At 49.2% G+C, this 19,392-nt stretch overlaps 2 long non-coding RNA genes across 10 annotated transcripts in view; one reads left to right on the top strand and one right to left on the bottom strand.

The window, feature by feature from the left end:
• Positions 1 to 19,392, top strand: part of LOC147579126 (uncharacterized) — a 36,715-nt gene that overhangs the window by 3,284 nt on the left and 14,039 nt on the right. For 2 of the 3 annotated variants that reach the window (XR_015253588.1, XR_015253586.1), the window contains exon 1: positions 16,671 to 16,804. The exons of the other annotated variant lie outside the window; for it this stretch is intronic. This is a non-coding gene — a long non-coding RNA (uncharacterized LOC147579126). Of the gene's footprint in view, positions 1 to 16,670; positions 16,805 to 19,392 lie in introns of those variants that run through there. 3 annotated transcript variants of the gene reach the window in all.
• LOC147579127 (uncharacterized) lies at positions 7,476 to 19,086 on the bottom strand. Of its 7 annotated transcripts, none has more exons than XR_015253577.1 (7): positions 18,717 to 19,086; positions 17,114 to 17,256; positions 13,169 to 16,773; positions 10,769 to 11,081; positions 10,112 to 10,313; positions 8,105 to 8,313; positions 7,476 to 7,667 (listed from the first exon to the last, which is right to left on the bottom strand). It is a non-coding gene; the product is annotated as an uncharacterized LOC147579127 (long non-coding RNA). The 7 variants fall into 7 exon arrangements; XR_015253579.1 differs by having other exon boundaries at positions 18,744 to 19,086; XR_015253578.1 differs by lacking the exon at positions 18,717 to 19,086 and adding an exon at positions 18,244 to 18,709.

Genomic DNA, 19,392 nt, shown 5'->3' with positions numbered 1-19,392 from the left:
CCCACCCCTCGTTGGAAACCTTTCTTCTTGGACTCTGTCTCTGCTGATTTCGACCCATTTTGCAATGTGACTGCCTGCAGCCCTGCTTGTCTTTGCTCAGCTGTTTCAAGGTCTCTGCCTGGCATTTCTACTGCTTTCAGTGCTCGGTGTTTCCTCATATCCCTGCTGCTCTGCCCCTTTCATCCTGCAGCAATCCTCTAGGACATTCCCCAGCCCCAGTGCTCCTCCTAGAACTCCCCTCCAACTGAGAAAGTGGAGAAGGAGAACCAAAAGGTGGGGGGGGGGGGCAGCAATCTGGAGGGACAGCTGATGTTCAAAGGTTCCTGGCTGAGCCTCCAGTCCAGGCCACCTCAGGGGCTGATCTGACTGCTCCAGAGCCAGCAGCAAATAGAGCAAGGTTTTACAGCCTGGGCAGATGTCTGCTTAGCCAACTCACTCGGATTCCCCTTTATCTCCTCCACCAAAGAGGCTCCAATCCCCACTATACCTTTGTTCTCTTTCCTTTCCCCCCACCTCCCCCTCCTCTTGCTCCGTTTGATCCTGCCTTTCCCCCTCAAATTATTTCTTTAGATCTGGAAGCATCTGTTCCTGCCTGCCCCTCCCCCCCCACACCCTCCTTTCCTCCTTTTCCTCCTCCCTCCACTTCTGGGAATCAAAGAGGCCCCCAAATGGAGGGCCTCTGGCTTCTAGAGGGCTCTGCTACCCCAGGACTCAGAGACCTGTGAGGCCAACCCTTGAGAAGCTTTCCCAACCCCAAGTCACTTGAATCTCACCTTCCCAGCTGGAGAGGTACCCCCCCCCCCCCACAAAGGTGCAGTCTGAGTCCTGGCCCCCAGGGACCAGTCTCTTCTCTCACTGGGACAGCTATCCATTAAATTCAGGTAAAAGCAAGGTATCTGAGGTCGAAAGGTTTGGTGCAGAATTTTTAAATAATTGCCCCAGTTCTCTGAGGGCTGTTTTGGGCTCCAGAGTTTGAACATATCTTCCTATCCTGACCACAGAGGGGAGATGGCCTTTCCTAACCTCTCTGTCTGGTCATTCTGCCCCTTCCTTTGATGGCAAACGCATTCTCTGAGCAATTAGAATGTCCCTCAATAGCTCCCAGAATTCCATAACCCAAACTGAAGAAATCAAGACAGTGTCCATACTGTGCACACTGGAGGGAGGGCCTCTTTTCTCTATCTCTCAAAAAAGAAAAAAAGAAAAGAAAAAATGACTCCCTGAGATCCTCCTTTCCAACACTCATATCCAGGAATATGTGGTCTCCGAAGCTTAAGGAGAGTACGGTAAACCCAGTCAGGGTAAATAATAGGCTATCTTTTCCTCTCTGTGTCAATCCAGTTGGGTCTGAGTCCAGATAATTCAGGCCAAGACTCTTGAACTCTGCCTGGGAGACCGGTCTTTAGCAAGAACCCACTTCATATCCCAGAGCCCCAGACTGGAATAATCCCAAGGTCTTTGCCCTAGTGCCCACAGTTGAAAGCTGGTAGGAGAGCATAAGTTCCCCTCCTCCCTTCCTTCCCTCCAGCTCCTTCCGGAGATTTAGCCTTGCCTGGCATCCTGCTCCCTCTTGTGTCCTTGAAGACCAGTGGTTGGCCAAGAGCCCCAGATTCATGCTCCCCGTGGCTTGCCACTCAGTTTCCATGGCAATGAGAGGCAACTGAACTATTCCCCCCTGTCCCTCAACTGGTTGGATAGACCCATACCAGCCAGAATGTTCTCTGGGGGAACCTGACCCAAGAAAGATACAGGAGGTGGTGGGAGTCTGCATTTTGTTATGGAATTTTTACTAATGGGGACGGAAGAGGAAAGACTGGGAAGAGAGTCCCTCCCTCCAGCCTGTAATTTCACACAGTCCTTTCTCTCTGCACACGTTTACCTACAGACACACCCTCAAAACACTGATGACAGATTCATGCTAGGACCTCAACACATTCGTTTCTTCTGTTCCTGCATGTGTGGGTAGGTGACTTTGTTGAAGGCGCGCGCGCATGTGTGTGTGGAGGTGATTTGTGACAGACAATAACATCCCAAGTAGAGCGCCTATGAAGTAACTTCTTTGACTTATCCCTGGTAATCGAGGCTTTTGCTGTCCCCTGTTCCCCGAATGCTGCTCAAAAAGGCTTGCTCCTTTACTGGAGACCCTGTGGCCTGAGGACTCACCCTTGATCCTGCAATTGGGCTCCTTAGGCCTTGGGTGGCTATAGAGGCAGGTGGAGTTAGAGGCCTCCGGACGATAAGATTCCTCACCAAATACTTTCACTTGTTCACAGTTCAATCAAAACCACAAACATGTATCTAACCCTCTAGTCTGCACTACTCTGCTCGGAGGCAGGACCTAGGAAACCACTGCCACGGCCACACTAACAGCAACGACTGCAGAACAGTTCTCTCCTGGGGTTGCTAACTGCCTTACAGCGGCATTGGAGGAGTAAGTGGGTTAATGTATGAAAAGCACTTCGAAGAGTGCCTGGCACACAGTGAGCTTTCAATTAGTGCTATTCTCCGCCTCCTCCTCCTCCTCCTCCTTCCTATTATTATTATTAACAATAATAGGCATTTTCTTAAGCGCTTACTATGGAGCAGGCACTGTGCTAAATTTGTTATCTTACTTGAGCCTCATGACCACACTGTAAGGAAGCTATTGTATTCCCGTTCTACCCAAGAGGAAGTTGAGGGAGGCCCAGGAGGCTAGAGATATGCCCCATGGGCAGAGCCAGGACTCCAGTCAGACTTGCTGGACTTCCAGAGTGGGCGCTCTGAACTCCTCCAATTCTTTGCCCGTGATGGACATGGGCACTGGCCTTCAGGATGCCATGAGGTTGGCAGGGACCATTGGTGAGGTTGTGGGACAGCGCCAGCCTGGGCGCAGGCAGGGCCTACAGTAACCTCCGGTTCTTGCCATCGACAGGCTCTAACCCCAGTGGTTCTCGAACTTTTTGGTCCTCACACTCGTGCACTGTCTACACTCTTAAAAATTATTGAAATCTCAAAGAGCTTTTAAAAATACTATCTCTCAGGATTTACCTTATTAGAATTAAAACTCACACCTTCTAAAAATCTTCTCAAAAAAGATAATAAAGCTCTTACATGGTAACATACATAACTAACTTTTGGGAAAAATAACTATATTTGCCAAAACAATTTAGTAAAAAGGATGTCCTCGTTTCGCATTTAGGCAAATCACTTTTCTTTTTTAAAGCTTAGTTATTTATTTTGAGAGAGTGAGGGCAGGGGGAGGGGCAGAGAAAAAGGGAGAGAGAGAGAGAATCCCAAGTAGGTTCCACACTCAGTGCAGAGCCCCAAAACCACGAGATCATGAACTGAACCGAAATCAAGAGTCGGATGCTCACCCGACTGAGCCACCCAGGCACCCCTACGCAAATCTCTTTAATGTCTAGCTGAGAAGACAAATGGATTCTCACGCCTGTTTCTGCATTCAGTTTGCTGCAATACATTCATTGTTTTGGCTGAAGTATACGAAGTACATAGCCTCACGCAGATAGGTAGTTGGAAGAGGAGGGACCTCTCTGAGAGCTCCTGAAAGGGTCTTCAAGAACCCCCAGGGGTCCTCGGGTCACATTTTAAGAAACACTGATCGAACTGACTGAGCTAACCAGCAGAAGCCACTCCATAACACTTATATTGGACACCGTTTTAGCTCATTAGTGGTGTTTCTGACTCTAAAACCTATCATCATTTCACGATTCCATGCCGTCTTTGGAATGTGTTATCTTAGGCAGTCGATTCAATTTTTCTGTCCCATGGATTCGATGAACAGATATACAGGCATACGTGCATATATGCTATGCATGTCATAGATTCATCGCCATCATTTTTAGTATGACAGTGTGGGGTAAAATACAAATTTATAGGCAAAAACGGCCTTCCTGCATTTAGCGTCGTTTGAGATGGGCAGCTTAGCTATTAATATCAGTCTTGTCTTTCAGGAGGAGAAACTGAGCCAAAGAGAGTGATGTGACTTGCTGAAGATCTATGCTCAGCAAGTGGTGGAGAGTAGACTAGAACTCCTGCCTTTTAACTCCTACACCTGCACTGACCTACTCAGAACCCCTCTCTCTAGAGACAAGGCTGTGTAACGTGTACCGAACGTGGATGTACGCCATGCACGAACTCTTTAAGGAAGCATATGTGACAGTTATATTTATCTGAACATATCTGTGTATGAGAGGAGAAAACTATCTTGTACCTGCGCGCAAAGTTGCAGTTTTTGTCAAGAGGTACAGGGCACCAGCCTGACAAACTCTCCACGTGTCTGTGGTCCTGGGGCTTGATCCATCCATCGTCGGGAAACATTTCTTCCTTCCAGGTCCCCTGTCGGTACCTTCTCACTGAGGGTATGTAAATTGCCCAGATCTTCACACGAGAACACAGAACCGATGTAACGATCCGATCCCCTTCTTCCCCGCCCCCTCCACCCCACACGTTGTGTCTAACACATCTTTTCAAAATAAGTGATCTACAAGCATACAACAAAGGGAAGCAGAGCTGTGTGAACGGAGGTGGGGAGCCCTTGGGGGTCCAGATACTTGTCTGGGTAAGCCCCGTGCAAACGTATGAGCAAGTGGAGTCTTAGTTGTTTCATTAACGTAATAGGTATTTATTCACAAATTCTGTATTTTATGGCTGCACGAGGCTCACGTTTATGCAGGATCCAATGAGAAGAACCTTTGGTAGGAAGTCAGGCTGCCTGAATTCTGCTCCCGGTTGCCTCAGGCAAATCCCTTACCCAGCGAGAGCCTTCACTTCCTCGCCTGTGTAATGGGGGGAAACAATTATAGCTACATCTCTGGATGGGGAGTGCAGGGGGAAAATAGTAGGAGATGCCTAAGTGGACATGATTCTTTTTCTACTATTGAAAAGTCCAAACACGATAGCAGAGAAAATAATATGAGCAGACTCTCATATACCCGTCACCTCACTTTAACAATGATCAGCCCATGGCCAATCTAATTTTTATCTAGATCGAACCCAACACTACCTCATATATTTTGAAACAAATCTCAGACGTCATGTCATTTCTTCTGTGAACAATTCAATGGATGTCTCTAAAAGATGAAGACTTTTTTTTTTTACAACATAACCACAATATGCTTCTCATAACCACCTAAAAATTTTTTAGTAAAATTAGCTTTCAAAGAGTGGAGAAAGGGCTTTAATAACTCAGACCAGCTGGCTCCCCTGTGCCTCGTGCTCAGAGTTGACAAATATCAATAAGGGAAAAGGTAGACGGGGTGCCTGGGAGGCTCAGTTGGTTAAGCGTCCGACTTCGGCTCAGGTCATGATCTCACGGTTCATGAGTTCGAGCCCCACATAGGGCTCTGTGCTGACAGCTCAGAGCCTGGAGCCTGCTTCGGATTCTGTGTCTCCCTCTCTCTGCTCCTCCCCTGCTTACGCTCTGTCTCTCTCTCTCTCAAAAATAAATAAACATTAAAAAAAATTTTTTTTAATAAGGGAAAAGATAGAATGGGCAGGAAATGATAAAGTCTCCTCTTCTATTCCTGTCTTAAATTCTCAGTTCACCTCCAGACACTCCCTTCCACTCATTAGGTCCATTAAAAAATGGCCTGAGAGGGGACCCTGGAGGTCTAGAGCTGGTGGAGGCTGCCAGAAGGGGCCCATGGAAAACACTGCAAACCTCATTTTGGAGGAAAATAGTTGTTGAGCCAGAAAGAATCTGAGCAGAGGGCCTGCCTGACCATCCTCCAGCATCAGATTTCATCCTTGGCTTGCCAGGCACAGACTTCACAATGTCTGAAGTCTCCTTGGAGCTACCGATCTCCAAAGACATGCAGATATGTACACGTAACAGCGTCCTCCTACAGAAACCCAAAAGAAGATACGGACAGAGGCACAGGCAAATCCATGCACAGGCCATGTACAAACACATGCAAATGCTCAGAGACAGATGCAAATGTCCAAGTACATATCAGCGGACTTAACCACATGGGAAAACGCTGAGACACAAATCCAAACTCTCAGACATGTGTGAATATGCAGGGATACAAACTAAGCCCTGGTACAAAAATACAGAAAGTCAAATACAAAAGCCGGGATGCATGCAAATACACGTTGGCCCGCTTTTATTCAAGACCAGTTAACATGGCCAAGGTCCGTTCTAGCTGGCGCCTTCCCTCTCATCCCATCAAACGGGTCACGTAGCAGCCAAAGCTACAATCTGTGTCATGTTCACGTAGACACACCCCTGAGATAAGTCATCCCAAGGTCTTCCCACTGCCCCTGACAGCACAAGTTCTCTATCGCCCAGTCCTCTCTCCTCAAAAGACAAGACTGAGAGTACTGTGTGTCCATATGAACGTACGTCTCTTGTCCTAAGAAGTCAGCTCAGTAAGAAGGGGGAAGGACACGGGCCATATACAGACTTTAAGCTCAGACTGACAAAGGAACATTGTTTTGCCTATGCTGTATTATAGGTATAGGTTGGACTGATTTTTCACTGAATTGGTTAACCCAGGTGGGTGTTGTGGCATCTTCTAGACATGACCGGAGAGTGCTTTCTCAAGGGCCTGAGTGAGGCTGTGTCAATTGTCATTGTCTGAGTTTGACTCTTTTGAGTGAACTTGCCAATCCATTCAAAGAAAAAAGGTGACGCTGCTCAATGGATCAGATGGTGGTTGACTAGGCCTTGCATGGCCACAGAGTGATTCTGAATCAAAAGGGATGGCCACGGGGCATCTGGGTGGCTCAGTCGGTTAAGCGTCTGACTTTGGCTCGGGTCATGAGCTTATGATTTGTGGGTTCGAGCCCCGCATCCAGCTCTATGCTGATAGCGCAGAGCCTGGAGCCTGCTTTGGATTCTGTCTCTCCCTCTCGCTCTCTGCCCCTCTCTTGTTTGTCCTCTCTCTCTCTCTCTCTCTCAAAAATGAATAGATATACTTAAGGAGGGGGGGGGGAATAGATGGCCAGAATCTGACAATTTAAAAATAAAATCCATCAATTAAGTGGGGATAGACCAGTGGGGCTCTGTGGCACCAAGTTCACCAAAACCAGTCAACTGACTAAAATATTGTCATTTCAACCAATTTTGGTGAGGCGCAGGAGCAGCCACAGCCTCTGAGTCAGGGGACCCAAATACGTTTGCGTCGAAAGTTGAATCTACACTGGCATTTTGGCTAGGGAACGGGCTGTGTACGTTGACTGTACGATTTTGGAAGGATAAGGCGGTGATGCAGGGCTGTGTGTGTGACTGGATGAGGACATGTATCTGGAACTGTGCCCACTTACAATGACATGAAAGTAAACATTGTGTAGTGTAAGCAGGGCTTTCCCTTTCCCGGGACTCACAAGATGGGACCTTTGGGCTCATGTGGAAACTGAGGCTTAGAGAGTTTTAAATGTCCGAGATCTCCCGGCAAATCAAATCAATGGCTGAGACATACTTAGACACTGTATTAGTTTGCTGGGGTTGCCCTAATAAAGTACCACACGCCGGGTGGCTTAAACAATAGAAATTTATTTCTTTTGCCGTTCTGGAGGTTTAGAAGTCCAAGATCAAGGTGTTGGCAGGGTTGGTTTCTCTTGGGGTCTCTCTCCTTGGCTTGTGGATGGTCTTCTTCACGTGGTCCTGGCTTCCTGTGGTCTTTGTGTCTGTGTTCTAATTTCTTCTTATAAGCACACCTGAAATACTGGATTAGGGCCCACCCATATGACCTTATTTTACCTTAATTACCTCTCTAAAGGCCTTGCCTCCAAATATAGTCACCCTCTGTGGTACTGGGGGTTAGGACGTCAACCTATGAATTTGGGGAGGAACATAATTCAGCCTATAAGAGACACCAAGACTCTGGACTCCCGGGCCAGTGCTGTTGTACCCACATCAGACTGACAAGGGATCTGGCGGATTTTGTTCCTGAACTGGTTCGATTTTGTTTGGTTTCTTAAGGATGGGGAAGTTGTTGAGGACCAACGTGAGATTTAAAAATGTTTCCCAGGGCCAAGGCCCAATGGGAATCTAAGATTAGACAGACCACCAAATACTGGGAAAAGTAACCAGAATCTTTGGACGGGAAGGAACCCTGTGAGCTTAACTTGACTATATGGGGGAGAGGGGATGAGAATTTACCTGGTGTATTCAGAGATCCCAGTCGTCAGACGACTCTCCCCGCTGGCAAGTTCTTTCTTATGTGGAATCAGCATTCCTAACGCTAATTAAGCTCAACTCCCTTCCCCGGGCTTCAGTCATCAGAGTTGGACGATGAGACAGGTTTCTTTCCTTTGACAGCATATTAAGGAAACTTCTCTATTCAAAGCAGCCTCGGTCCTCATGTGAGGCTGCGAGGAACAAAAGTTGTGTTTACCCATTTGCTCTCTGCCTGAGCCCTCCAGCCCCTCTGCAGGCCCTGGCCAGCTCTGGGGAGTGGGGCAGAAACCAGGGGAACAGAGAGACCCTTTAACTTCACAGAAATCACAGATGGGCTCTAGCGGGATTATGGAGCATGGTGTGGGTATGCTGAAGCCTGTGCCCAAAAGTGGTCGCTCCTGGGCTGGGAGGGCTCCGCCGTCATGGCGTTTGTTGGTGTCTGTGTAGACTGCCATGGAAGGTAAGCTTGGATCCTGGGGTTTAGAGGGAGTGATGAAAAAAGTATTCAGCTGAAGTGCAAAGAGAGCCAGATGCAGCACGGCTTAGGGATCGAAATACCTGGGTCCTGGTGTCTGTCTGAGCCTCAGTTTCCCTTCCTTCACAATGAGGTGGTTCGATTAGGACATCACTAAGATCCTTCCAGCTCTGAGAAAAAAAACTAGAGGATGCTGGGGGGCAGGGAAGGAATACTCTTTGTAGAAAATCAAATGATGGACTATGTGTCTCCGTGAACCAAACCAGGCACAGAAAACTCTCCATCTTCATTCCAGAGTTGGTGGGGGGTGGGGGAGAGGGGGTGTTAGCTGTGGTGTCTCCTCATTTGACAACTCAACCTTTTCCACAGGGCCCCTGCAGCCACACCATGGGGAGCTGTGTCCCTTAGGGACCCTGCCCCCCATGGGAGGGAGGCAAAGGCAAGATGAGGCAGGACAATGGCAGGGTATCTGCCTGGTGCCAGCAGTCAGGTGAAAGCAGAGAAATCAGCCCCCTGTCCGCTCAGTTTCAAATATCAGAATAAGGGATCCAATTTGATAGCTTTCATCTGAAGTTAATGGATAATGAGGTGCAGGATCAGCCTTATGCATTGATGCAGTTTAAAGCCCCTGGGAAGACTCTGTTTTCCCCCTCCCCAATTATCTCGCCACTGAAATGCCGTGAGCTCCACCATTAGAGCACGAGGTGTTAAGTGCGGTCCTCTGCAGATCACATCCTTTCAAATAGAAAAGCACCGCTGGGGTAGTTTATCAAACAAGGATAGAACAAGGAAAGCACTGCTGGGGAGTTGGGGGAGGGATTCTCAGGGAGTGAGGGGTTCTGAAGATTAATCTCGAGATACTTCTCAGTTTCACATCGGCTGACCCTGGTGAGGAAGCTAGACTCTGCCTGGGCTAGTGGAAAGTCAAGGGCTCCCCTAGAACCCAGAGGCCTCAGCTATGGGAAAGGGGTGGACTCCAAGTGGTGAGGGCAGTCATTATGCTGAGAAATCACAGGGGCTGCCAGTAACACTGAATTCAGAGAGAGAAAAATGCCAATAGTGTGCATGCACTTGGATTGGCCACTGTAGGAGCCAGTGTACAAGTGCCCTCCCCCCCCCCCCCCCCGCCCCCTGGTATGTCCATAGGATGTAAAACTTTTTTTTTTTTTTAAATATCAGTTTCATTGCCATGACTATCTGCTGTTTATCTACCCCACGAGGCATGACTTGGAAGTGTTAAAACATAGCAGATGGGGAAACCTGGTTCAAACCTGGCTATGTGACCTTGGGCAGGTGACTTAACCTTTCTGAGATTACATTTCCTCATCAAATTCAGTATAAAGCACCTGGCATATAGTCATCTTCTCTTAATGGAAGCGATTATGGTTATGAGTATTGAGGGGGCTTCAAGACACTGTCCATAAATTGGAACTAAGTCATGGAATGAATGACCACCATGTTCAGAACAAACAGAAGCTCACATCGTGATAAATTGTGCATAATGTTCTTTTTACCTGGATGAATCCAGTTTCTTTCCAACTTCATTTCATCTCTCAAGATCTGTAATCAGTAATATTACTGTAATATGACTTTATCAGTAATAAAGATGCAGAGAGAGAGTTCTGGATATTCCTCTAAGCAGCTTGGAAACCTTAGGTTCGGGGTGAGGATAGCCTTATCCACAGAGAGGATGGATGGCTGCCTCCATGATAGGGACTTAAAAAAAAACAAAAACATAAACTACCCTCACACAAATTTCTATCATGCCACCTGCCATGAGTCTGAAATCCCATCATTATGGCTATTTCCTTCCATCTGGGCAGTGGCTCCTGAAGACCTCTACCAAAAAGCACACTGTTTCCCAGGAGAATGTACATGTACATGCCAACACATTGGTGGCTTCCTGATCTGGCAGTCTGATTGTTACCCAGTCGAGATTAGAGTGGGGCTCGGGACAAGTAAGTCTTGATAGAACCGGGGGATATGAAAGGGCCAGAGGCTAACAGCGGAAAGTGTAGGCAGCAGAAAAGCGTGAGGACTGTATAAAGAGGAAAAGACACCAAATGGGCTATGGGACCCGCCAAAAACGTCAACTCTGCCACCTATGGCTTAGACAGCTAAGAAGCAGATTCAATTCTAACTCTTCCAGCTCATCTTTATATTGAGTCTACCTGGTTTTTGTGTCCTCTAGCCTAGACTCGCTTCTTCCCAGGTGAACTGCGTACTTGGGCAGCGAGGTGGAGGCTGACCTCAGGGTCTGGGTATCTGGGCAGCAACACCCAGGATCTCAATGACAGGCCAAGCTGCTCCGTCTGTGATGAAGACTCTCATGACATTGACTCTGGCTCTCCACCCTGGGCTGGGGCTGAGGAAGTGAGCTCCACAGATCACTGGGACTCCAGGGGGCTTTTTAGGTGGTCCAAGAGACTACTTGCAATCCGTCATCCAAAAACACGTGTCTGGTTTGTGTTTTCATTGTAATCTCTGAGAAGATACGATTTTTTATTTAAAGTGGAAGGAAATGAGTATTTTTAAAAGTGTAGCCATGGTCATGATTATTCACTCAGGAAAAATATATGTGTGAAAATGTGTGCATATACAAATGTATATATGCACATATATATATATATGCACATGTCTCCTTCCTTTCCCTTCCCTTCCCTTCCCTTCCCTTCCCTTCCCTTCCCTTCCCTTCCCTTCCCTTCCCTCCCCTCCCCTCCCCTCCCCTCCCCTCCCCTCCCCTCCCTTCCCTTCCCTTCCCTTCCCTTTTTTTTTTCTCAATGCCAAAAGGGACCAGGGGGATAGATGGGGCCCGGCATCTCTGAGGTCTGGCCTGAACAGTCTGAAAGCCCCTGATACCGACGTTACATTTGCAGGACCAGCCATTCTCCTGCACTTGACTCAGATGTTCTGGCATCATGCAGGCACCCGTCCCCTCTCTAATCCAGTCTGCCTCTAAACGATGTGCAGGCAATTTCTGCCCCCCAAAGCACAATCAGAGAAGAATCTGGTTCCTCCCACATCATCCTAAACATTGCTGTGAGGCCAGGGAAACAACATTAATACCCAAAACTCTCTGGGGCTCAGCTACTCTCCTCCCCAACCTTTCCCCCCACCCCAGATTAGGGGGAAATTCCCTTAACAGGGATGGGAAAAACTGGGAACGGGAGAGGAGAATTGGGAAGGGGAGACTGTGCTAAATAGGTGTAAACACGAGGAGGGGCTGTGTAAGTGCTCCGTGGATGGGAGGAGGAGGAGCCGGAGGGTGGTAATTAGCTTATTATTGTTTCCCCTGGGTGTTGTGAGAATTCCTTAGGAGACACTTGTAAAAAAGCAGAGGGAAGACAGTAAATACACATCTAATGATATGCTAAATAAATTATTATTGTTATTATTATGACTATTATCATAGCAATTGCAACTTGCTCCTTGCATCCAAGTTTCCACTAGAAATGGGAATTAGACCCCTTATAGCCAGGCCTCCATGCTGTCACTATGCCCTCAGGATCCCTCCCCCTGCCCCCCCCCCCCCCCCCCCCATGAGTGGAGTAGTAGGGCAGTGTAGACCAGGCTTCAGTTAATAGCCACTCTCCTGGTTTCTGCAGGAGAGCCGATCGGGAGCTCGGCATAAGCAAGGCCTGTGCCTGGTGCCTGCTCTAGAAAAGGAAAGAAGGAAGAGAGCTCTGCCAAGAATGGCAGAGAAGAACTGCCTGACTCCTAAGCAGAGGCACTCAGGGAGGGTAAAAGCAAAAGGAGATAACTGGAGATGGGTCACAAGAAGCAAGGGAGACTCAGCCCAGAGATCATGGGCTTCCTGGTCTCTGTATGAGCCCAGCAACCCTCAACAACACTGTGGGTATGCACATTTTGGTGGGGAGAGGGCAGATTGTTTTTATCTGCTTCTCAAAGGAGGTTGGGACCCAGAAACAGCTAGGAGCCATTCCAGCCCAGGTAAGAGAGCTAGGACTCTCCAGGATTAATGATGTATGGCCAGGGTTTCTCATCTCCCGTCTTTTGGCCAAGAACAATCATTGTCTGAAGCCACAGGTTCTGAGGTTTACAGCAACTGCCCCCACCCCAGCCCGATCCTGGCCAGAGTCCAGGCACCTGCCCAGAGTCCTGCTTAGGCAAACCCATGTAAATGCCGGACCCTCTGTTCTCCCACTCAGCATTTCTTTAGGCAAAGCACCCACCATCTCTGTGGGCATTAGGTGTTCTGGGGAGGGAAGGGCTGGGTGTCTCAGGAGGAAACTGTCAGAATCTGGGGCTAGAATTAAGGTTTAACTTAGCTCCCTCTCTGGATCTTGGACCCTCACCCAGACACAGGACAGACTGCCCCTAAAGACTCTTATGGAAAAAAGGAATCGCATTTGGGAGAGTCTTTCTTGCTCCAGGCCTTGATGGGAGAGGCAAGGCTGACCCTTCCCTGCAGACCAAGATCCTCACTAGATAGAGAAACTGCCTACACTCACCCCATACACTCACGGTGACCTGCCTTCTCCAAACTCCAGGACCTATTCTGCACAGACCAAATCTACAGGGAGTGATGAAAGGTTAAAAAAGAAGGGCACCTGGGTGGCTCAGTCAGTTAAGTGTCCGAATCCTGGTTTCAGCTCAGGTCATGAGCTCGTGGTTCACGAGTTCAAGCCCCACATGGGGCTCTGTGCTGGTGGCTCTTCCCTGGTGGTGCAAAGCCTGCTTGGGATTCTCTCCCTCTCTGCACCCCCCCCAAAACAAATAAATAAAATTAAAAAAAAAAAAGAACTATATGAAACAACCTAATTAGAGAATATTACCGAATCAGAAAATTTGTGAACATTTTAAGTGAAAAAACTTTTAAAATATTTATTCTGATGCATTTGGTAGTATCCCTGGAGCCCGGCTGAGGGCTTTCCTTCTACCAGGGTGCCTGTCTCATGCTGATTGATTTTTTGTTTTATTTATGTATTTCTTTTTTTTTAATGTTTATTTATTTTTGAGAGAGAGAGAGAGAGAGTGCAAGTGGGTGAGGGGCAGAGAGAGAGGGAGTCACAGAATCTAAAGCAGACTCTAGGCTCTGAGATGTCAGCACAGAGCCCGACATGGGGCTCGAACCCACAAACCGTGAGATCGTGACCTGAGCCGAAGTCAGACGCTCAACTGACTGAGCCACCCAGGTACCCCTATTTATGTATTTCTTAATGGACCAAGTGGTAGTTCCTTTTTGGAGCCCTCAGGCTGACAGGCAGCTCCTTCCCAGTCCAGGTCTCAGTTCTGGTTTAGTTTTCATGTGCTTGGGGGTCTGGGGAGCCAGGAGGCTGGGGTGGGGGGTGGGGGGTGGAGTCACTCTACGGGGGCAGAGCCTGGCTTCGGTGCCTCACTCCACCCCCCACTCGCCCGTCTCAGCTCAGGCTGCTCTCTGCTGGGCACTAATCTCCAGCCACCATGGGCTCCTGGCCTGGCTCCAGCCAGGGCCCCCAGGTGCCTGCTAGCTAGCTCTCAGCAGTGGCCACAGAAGGTGAGATTCTCTCCACCAAAAGCTGTTGCACTGATCGCCATTCGGTTTATCTCCACAAGCATGTATCGGGCTACCCCTCTGTGCCAGGCAGAAGATAGAGTCCTTGTCCCGGAGAAGCTCCAATCCCGTGGGCAGGGGTGTGTGGAGGGTGGCACTTGGCATTTAACCCCAGCCCAGGGGTCTTCACTTCCTTGCCAGAATCCTAGAGATCTTGGAAGCCTGACCGGCCACTGATCCTGAGTGCAGGGAAACTCCCTCAAACCATTGAGCAAAGAGGTCTGTGACTTCCTGGTTTAAAGAAAGAAAGATGGAAAGAACTGGGGCCAGGGGAAAAATGTCTTTTCTCCTGGGATGGTTGGTGGCAGGGGGAGAATTGTGGAGTCCGGGCCCAGTTGGCACCTGGAAGGAGGCTGGAGAGAGAGCCAGGTAGATGTGAGCGGGAGAAATGAGGTCTAGAGGTGCCGATCCACGTTCCCCACACATTAGAGCCAAATTCTCCCCTCAAGGCCCAGGGCAGTGCTGGTAGGAAGCTGGAGGGTATAGCCTTCTGTACCCAGAGGGGAGGGAACCCCAAGCTGGGGAGCAACAGAGGAGTGACCCAAAGGAGCAGGATTAAGCTCCTGAGGCCTGGGCCTCCAAAAAAGGGGGTTGAGCAAGGCCTCCTGAAACTCCCATCAGAATAAGCCCAACACTTGAAAATTCACCCCTCAAACTACCACACAGGCTCCTACCACAGAGCCCCCCCAGGGGCACAGGAGGCCCCGGTGAAAGCAAGCTTTATTTGGCCACAGTCCCTGGCTTTCCTGGCCGCATCCCCAGAGAGCAAAGGCAGTGAAAGCGCACCCCTCCCTGTCCTGTCCCTAAGTCTCCTCACCTCCGAAGCCACCTTTCTGAGACCCTGAAACTGGGGTTCAAGAGCAATGTGCCAGGAACGCAGAAGGGGCTAGGTGGTAGCTGACCTTTAGTGCACGAAAGCCAAACCGAAGGCCTGCTCCCGGGCCGCGGAGCTGAAGCATACCTCCAGGTTGTGGTACTGTTCCCGGCCTCCCCTTCCACAAGACCCACGCCCACGACCATCTGTACCTGCCCCTCACAAAACCAGCTCCCTGTCTTCAGGCGGGTGCCTGGGGTTCACCGCTGTCCTCCTGGACTGTTCCCGCCACACCCCAGTCATTTTGCCTCCTCTTCTCAGGGCTTCCTATGTTCTGTTTACCTTGTGGCCCTCTCCCCGTAAGTAAAGAACTCTGCTAGCTGATTTCCTAGATGGCCCGATCCTGCTTTTCAGTTGGCTCTCTGGAAATATTTCTGTGAATAAGTCTCTCTCAGCCCCTACGTATAAATATGTCTGTACAGAGATAGACTGGTCTGAGCCCCAATACACACACATCACGAGGTAATTACACCCTTATATACATACAGATATCTCTACAGAGTTATATTCACAAGTGTCTATAACTCTACAGAGAGATAGCAGCATGTACATATAGGACTATAATTACTTATGTCTATTTTTATAACTATGTAGTTATAAATAGAGATGCCTATATATAGTGATAATAATATAGAAATATCTCCACAGCCATATATGGCTCTGAGTGAATGTTCTAACTACTCTATATCACAATCAATAAGTATATATCTCCTGATACATAATTCTAACGATATACATTTATCTATATAGCTGCTCGGAGATATAAATGTCAGGATATCAAATGTCCATAAAACTGGATGGCTGTAAGAGAGTCGTATATTTTCTCATATATAAATCTACTTCTATAACTATTGTATATGCACGAATACAATGGAAATAATTATATTTTCCTCGAGCATAAATCTGTAAATACAAGCACAGCACATTTAGGTATGGTTAGAGATAGAGCAATATTTTCTAGACATCAGTGCCTCCAAACAGGGAGAGTTATAGTGGGGGTTATAAATAAACTCTCCAGATGTGAACAGATCAGTAGAACTAGATGTAAACACGGCTCTAAGCCGGGCTTCTTTTTCTTCTCCTTCAAGATATTCCTGAAGTGAGGTCACCCATGACAGGGTGCAGAGGAGTCTGGCCACTGATATTTGCCCCCCCCCCCACACCAAGGAGGGTTGGAGGTCGCTAGACTTTGGGGAAACCATACAGGAGTGGGTAGGGGGCGGCCCAGAAGCCCCTGTTGTGTCGGTCCCCGGGTGGCTGAGCGCCTGGGCAAGTGGAGAGGCCTAGGGGAGAAAAATGGAGAGTCTGGCTTGAGTCACTTTGCCCCCTCTTAGGTCCCAAATCCTCGCACCAGGGAGGCCGTACCAGGCATCCGAGCCGAGCCGAGAGGGCAGGAGGGGCGCGGAGGCTGGAGAGAAGGGGGCCGCAGGCCGGGCTGGGGACGCCGAGACAGAGCAGGGTCGCCAGCAGGAGCCCGGCCCCGCTCCGCGCCCCCCGTCGCCCCGGGCCGCCTAGAACCCAAGATCCGGCCTCTCCCCGCTCGCCCTGCCCTCAGCGCTTCCCCCGATTTCATTTTATTTTATTAGTATTTTGTCCGACTGGTTATCAGTATCCTCCGCCTCGCGTGGTGTTCAAATGCAAGGACGCCCCGGGTTCTCTTGCGAATCTTTGTGTGTGCACCGGTCTTAAAGAAGTGACTCAGTGGCAAGTGTAGTTCTCCGTCCCTTTCAGACCAGATGGGTCACCGGCTGTTGAAAAAGAATCAAAACCTCTGAAAAGGTTTGTGACTTAAATCTTTTAAAAGTTCTCAACGCTTGTTTGTTATGGTCATTTTTTTTTTCCTTTTCTTTCCTTTCTCTTTTAAAAAGTTGGCTAATTTGCGTTTTTATATTTCCTCTTTGATTTTTTCTTTCCTTTTTGGGGGATACAATTGTTTTTAAAGGGGGGAGGGTGGTGGTGGTGGTGGTGGATTTCGTTAGACCCGAAACTGTGGGGCGGCTTTCTCTCTGGGCAAGCGCCGTATCCCTACACATGTGACTCCCCACCACACACAATAAATACATAGATAAGATTACCAGAAAATTGTACCTGGAGAAAATGAGGCAGATGTGGAAGGATCCGGGAGCGTGGTCTTCTCTTCTTTTATGGAAATCCGCAGGCTCCAAGACCGCGAGGGAAAATTCAGCGCGCCTCAACCCCTCCCTTCTTCTTCTCCTTTTTTGTTGTTGTTGCTGTTGTGGTGGTTGTTTTTGTTTGTTTGTTTGTTTGAAAAGCCCCTAGAAAGGGAACTTTCCCTGGGCCTACCGGAAACCGGCCTTGCTCTCCCCTCTCTCTTGAAGGTCGCCATAAATGTTTTTCTGCTTCTGTCCATACCCGGCGGCAGGTCCTCCCCCAGCACCTCTGTGGCCCGACTGGCCGGGACCCCTGGCTCTGGCCATCGCCTCATCCATCTCTGCCCCCTCGTCTGACCCTGTCCGCTTGCTCTTCTCTTTAAAACAGGGGCTCCAGAGACCCCAAAGCCACTAATCACCCCCATATGTGGGGTCCCTCCCCTGATCGCACAAAGCAAAAGCCAGAGTAAAAGAAGCAGGAAAGAATGGCCTACTGGCTCTCCCTCTCCTCCTCTGGCCAGAGGACCTTGTCTGGAGAGGGGGTTCCCAAACCCAGCCCCCCGAGGGCATAGGAAGAAGCTAACTTCCTTCCTTCCTTCCTTCCTTCCTTCCTTCCTTCCTTCCTTCCTCCCTCCCTCCCTTCCTTGTCTTCCCCTCAGATGCTGTGATCATGACTCCTTCCCCTGGCCCCTCCTCAAAATATCTCCTCTTGCATTTTATTGTTACCCTGCTAGGGAGGGACTGTTAACTACTGTTTTATTGTTATTTATTATTTATTGTTATTATGACTGTTGTTAGAGATTTGTTCATCGGGTTCAGGGGACAGCAGCCAGGCCCAGAGGGAGGCCTGCTTCTCACACATGCACTTGCGTGCACACACACACCTAGCACACTGCACACTCACAGGTATTATGCCCACAGATAATCTGCTAGACGCAGGCCCCGGCCTGGGAGGCAGGAGTCCTCCTACCCCAGCACACAAACACCACACTGCCCACGCATCCCTGCAGCATTCAGGGCAACCGCCACCCGAGCCCCGGCCCCAGCCCCATGCCGAAACCCACAGACAGCGAGCTTGTAAGGAAAGCAAAATACATAAGAACCCACTTGCAGAGATCCCTTCTCTCCCACAACCTGGAGGGGTGAGTCAGGCCTCTGTCTCTTTCCCCCAGTCTCTCTCTCTCTTTCTCTTTTTTTCTCCTTGTTTACAGCTTCAGAGAGCTCAAGGCCCATAAATCTTGAGGGGCCTACAGAGCGCAGAGCACATTTGTATGCATCGTTAGGACTCGCTAATACCTAAGCCCATTAACGAGCGTGTATGCGCGTGGTTTCCGGTGTGTATTAACTTATAGTTAAATTCTGGAGGAAAGGGCATTGTGAATTAACATATACCAAATCCATCACCAGCTTTTGTCATATCATATTAGTCAGCCATGGGTTTGGGGGAGCTGATTACCTCAGTCGGGGTGTACCCACCCTCCTAACTTTCTGGAGCAAGTGTAGGGGTGGGTTTAGGGGAAGGCAGGACACCCCTACCCTAGCCCCGGTCATTCAGATCCCTCAGGCCGGCGGCTGCACACCTGCGGGATGGTGGAGGGGCTGCGCACCAGTTCAGGAGGCCATCGGCGGCGGCGGCGGCGGCGGAGGGTGGCGGGCGAGGGGGAGGCCCTGACGGTGGCGGGCCCAGATTGTGCTGGGGCCACGGGGCTGCTTGGCCCATGGCCGCTGGTCTGTCTGGTTTCCGCTTTCGGAGAGAGAGGAGAAAAAAGGCAAGTGGAGTCGCTAAACTTTAATTAAACCGGAGAGAAGACGGTGGGGGGAGGGAAAAAAAAACGATCTGAGGAGGAGGAGGAGGCCGAAGGCCAAGGAAAGGAAGCGAGGCGGGGCAGGCTCGGAAGGCTGGCGATCTCTGCAAGGGGCTGAAGGCTGGGCTTTCCCCCCACCCCACCTACCCCGTCCTCACCGTGGTTAATTCTAGCCCTCTTAAAAACGGATAAATACCTGAAATTAAAACAATAGAATTTTTAAGGGAAAGGGGGAAAAAAGGAAAAGAAAGACAAGGTAACGAAAAAGAAAATCCTTTCTAATTATAGCCAGGTGTTCTTGGTTCCAATGCTTCAGATCCTGTTGGAACCCCAAGGATCTGTATAATTGGGCCCGTATAGACAGAGATGAAAGATGCCAGTTCTAGAGAGAAAAGGGGGAGTGGAAGGTCCATCTCTTGGGGTCCTGTAGAAAATGCCATAGACAAGCTAA

This window comes from Puma concolor, chromosome B4 (assembly GCF_028749965.1).
Source record: "Puma concolor isolate L17-30 chromosome B4, mPumCon1.1.hap2, whole genome shotgun sequence".
NCBI lineage: Eukaryota > Metazoa > Chordata > Mammalia > Carnivora > Felidae > Puma > Puma concolor.
This window is presented reverse-complemented; position numbering and strand designations above follow the sequence as displayed.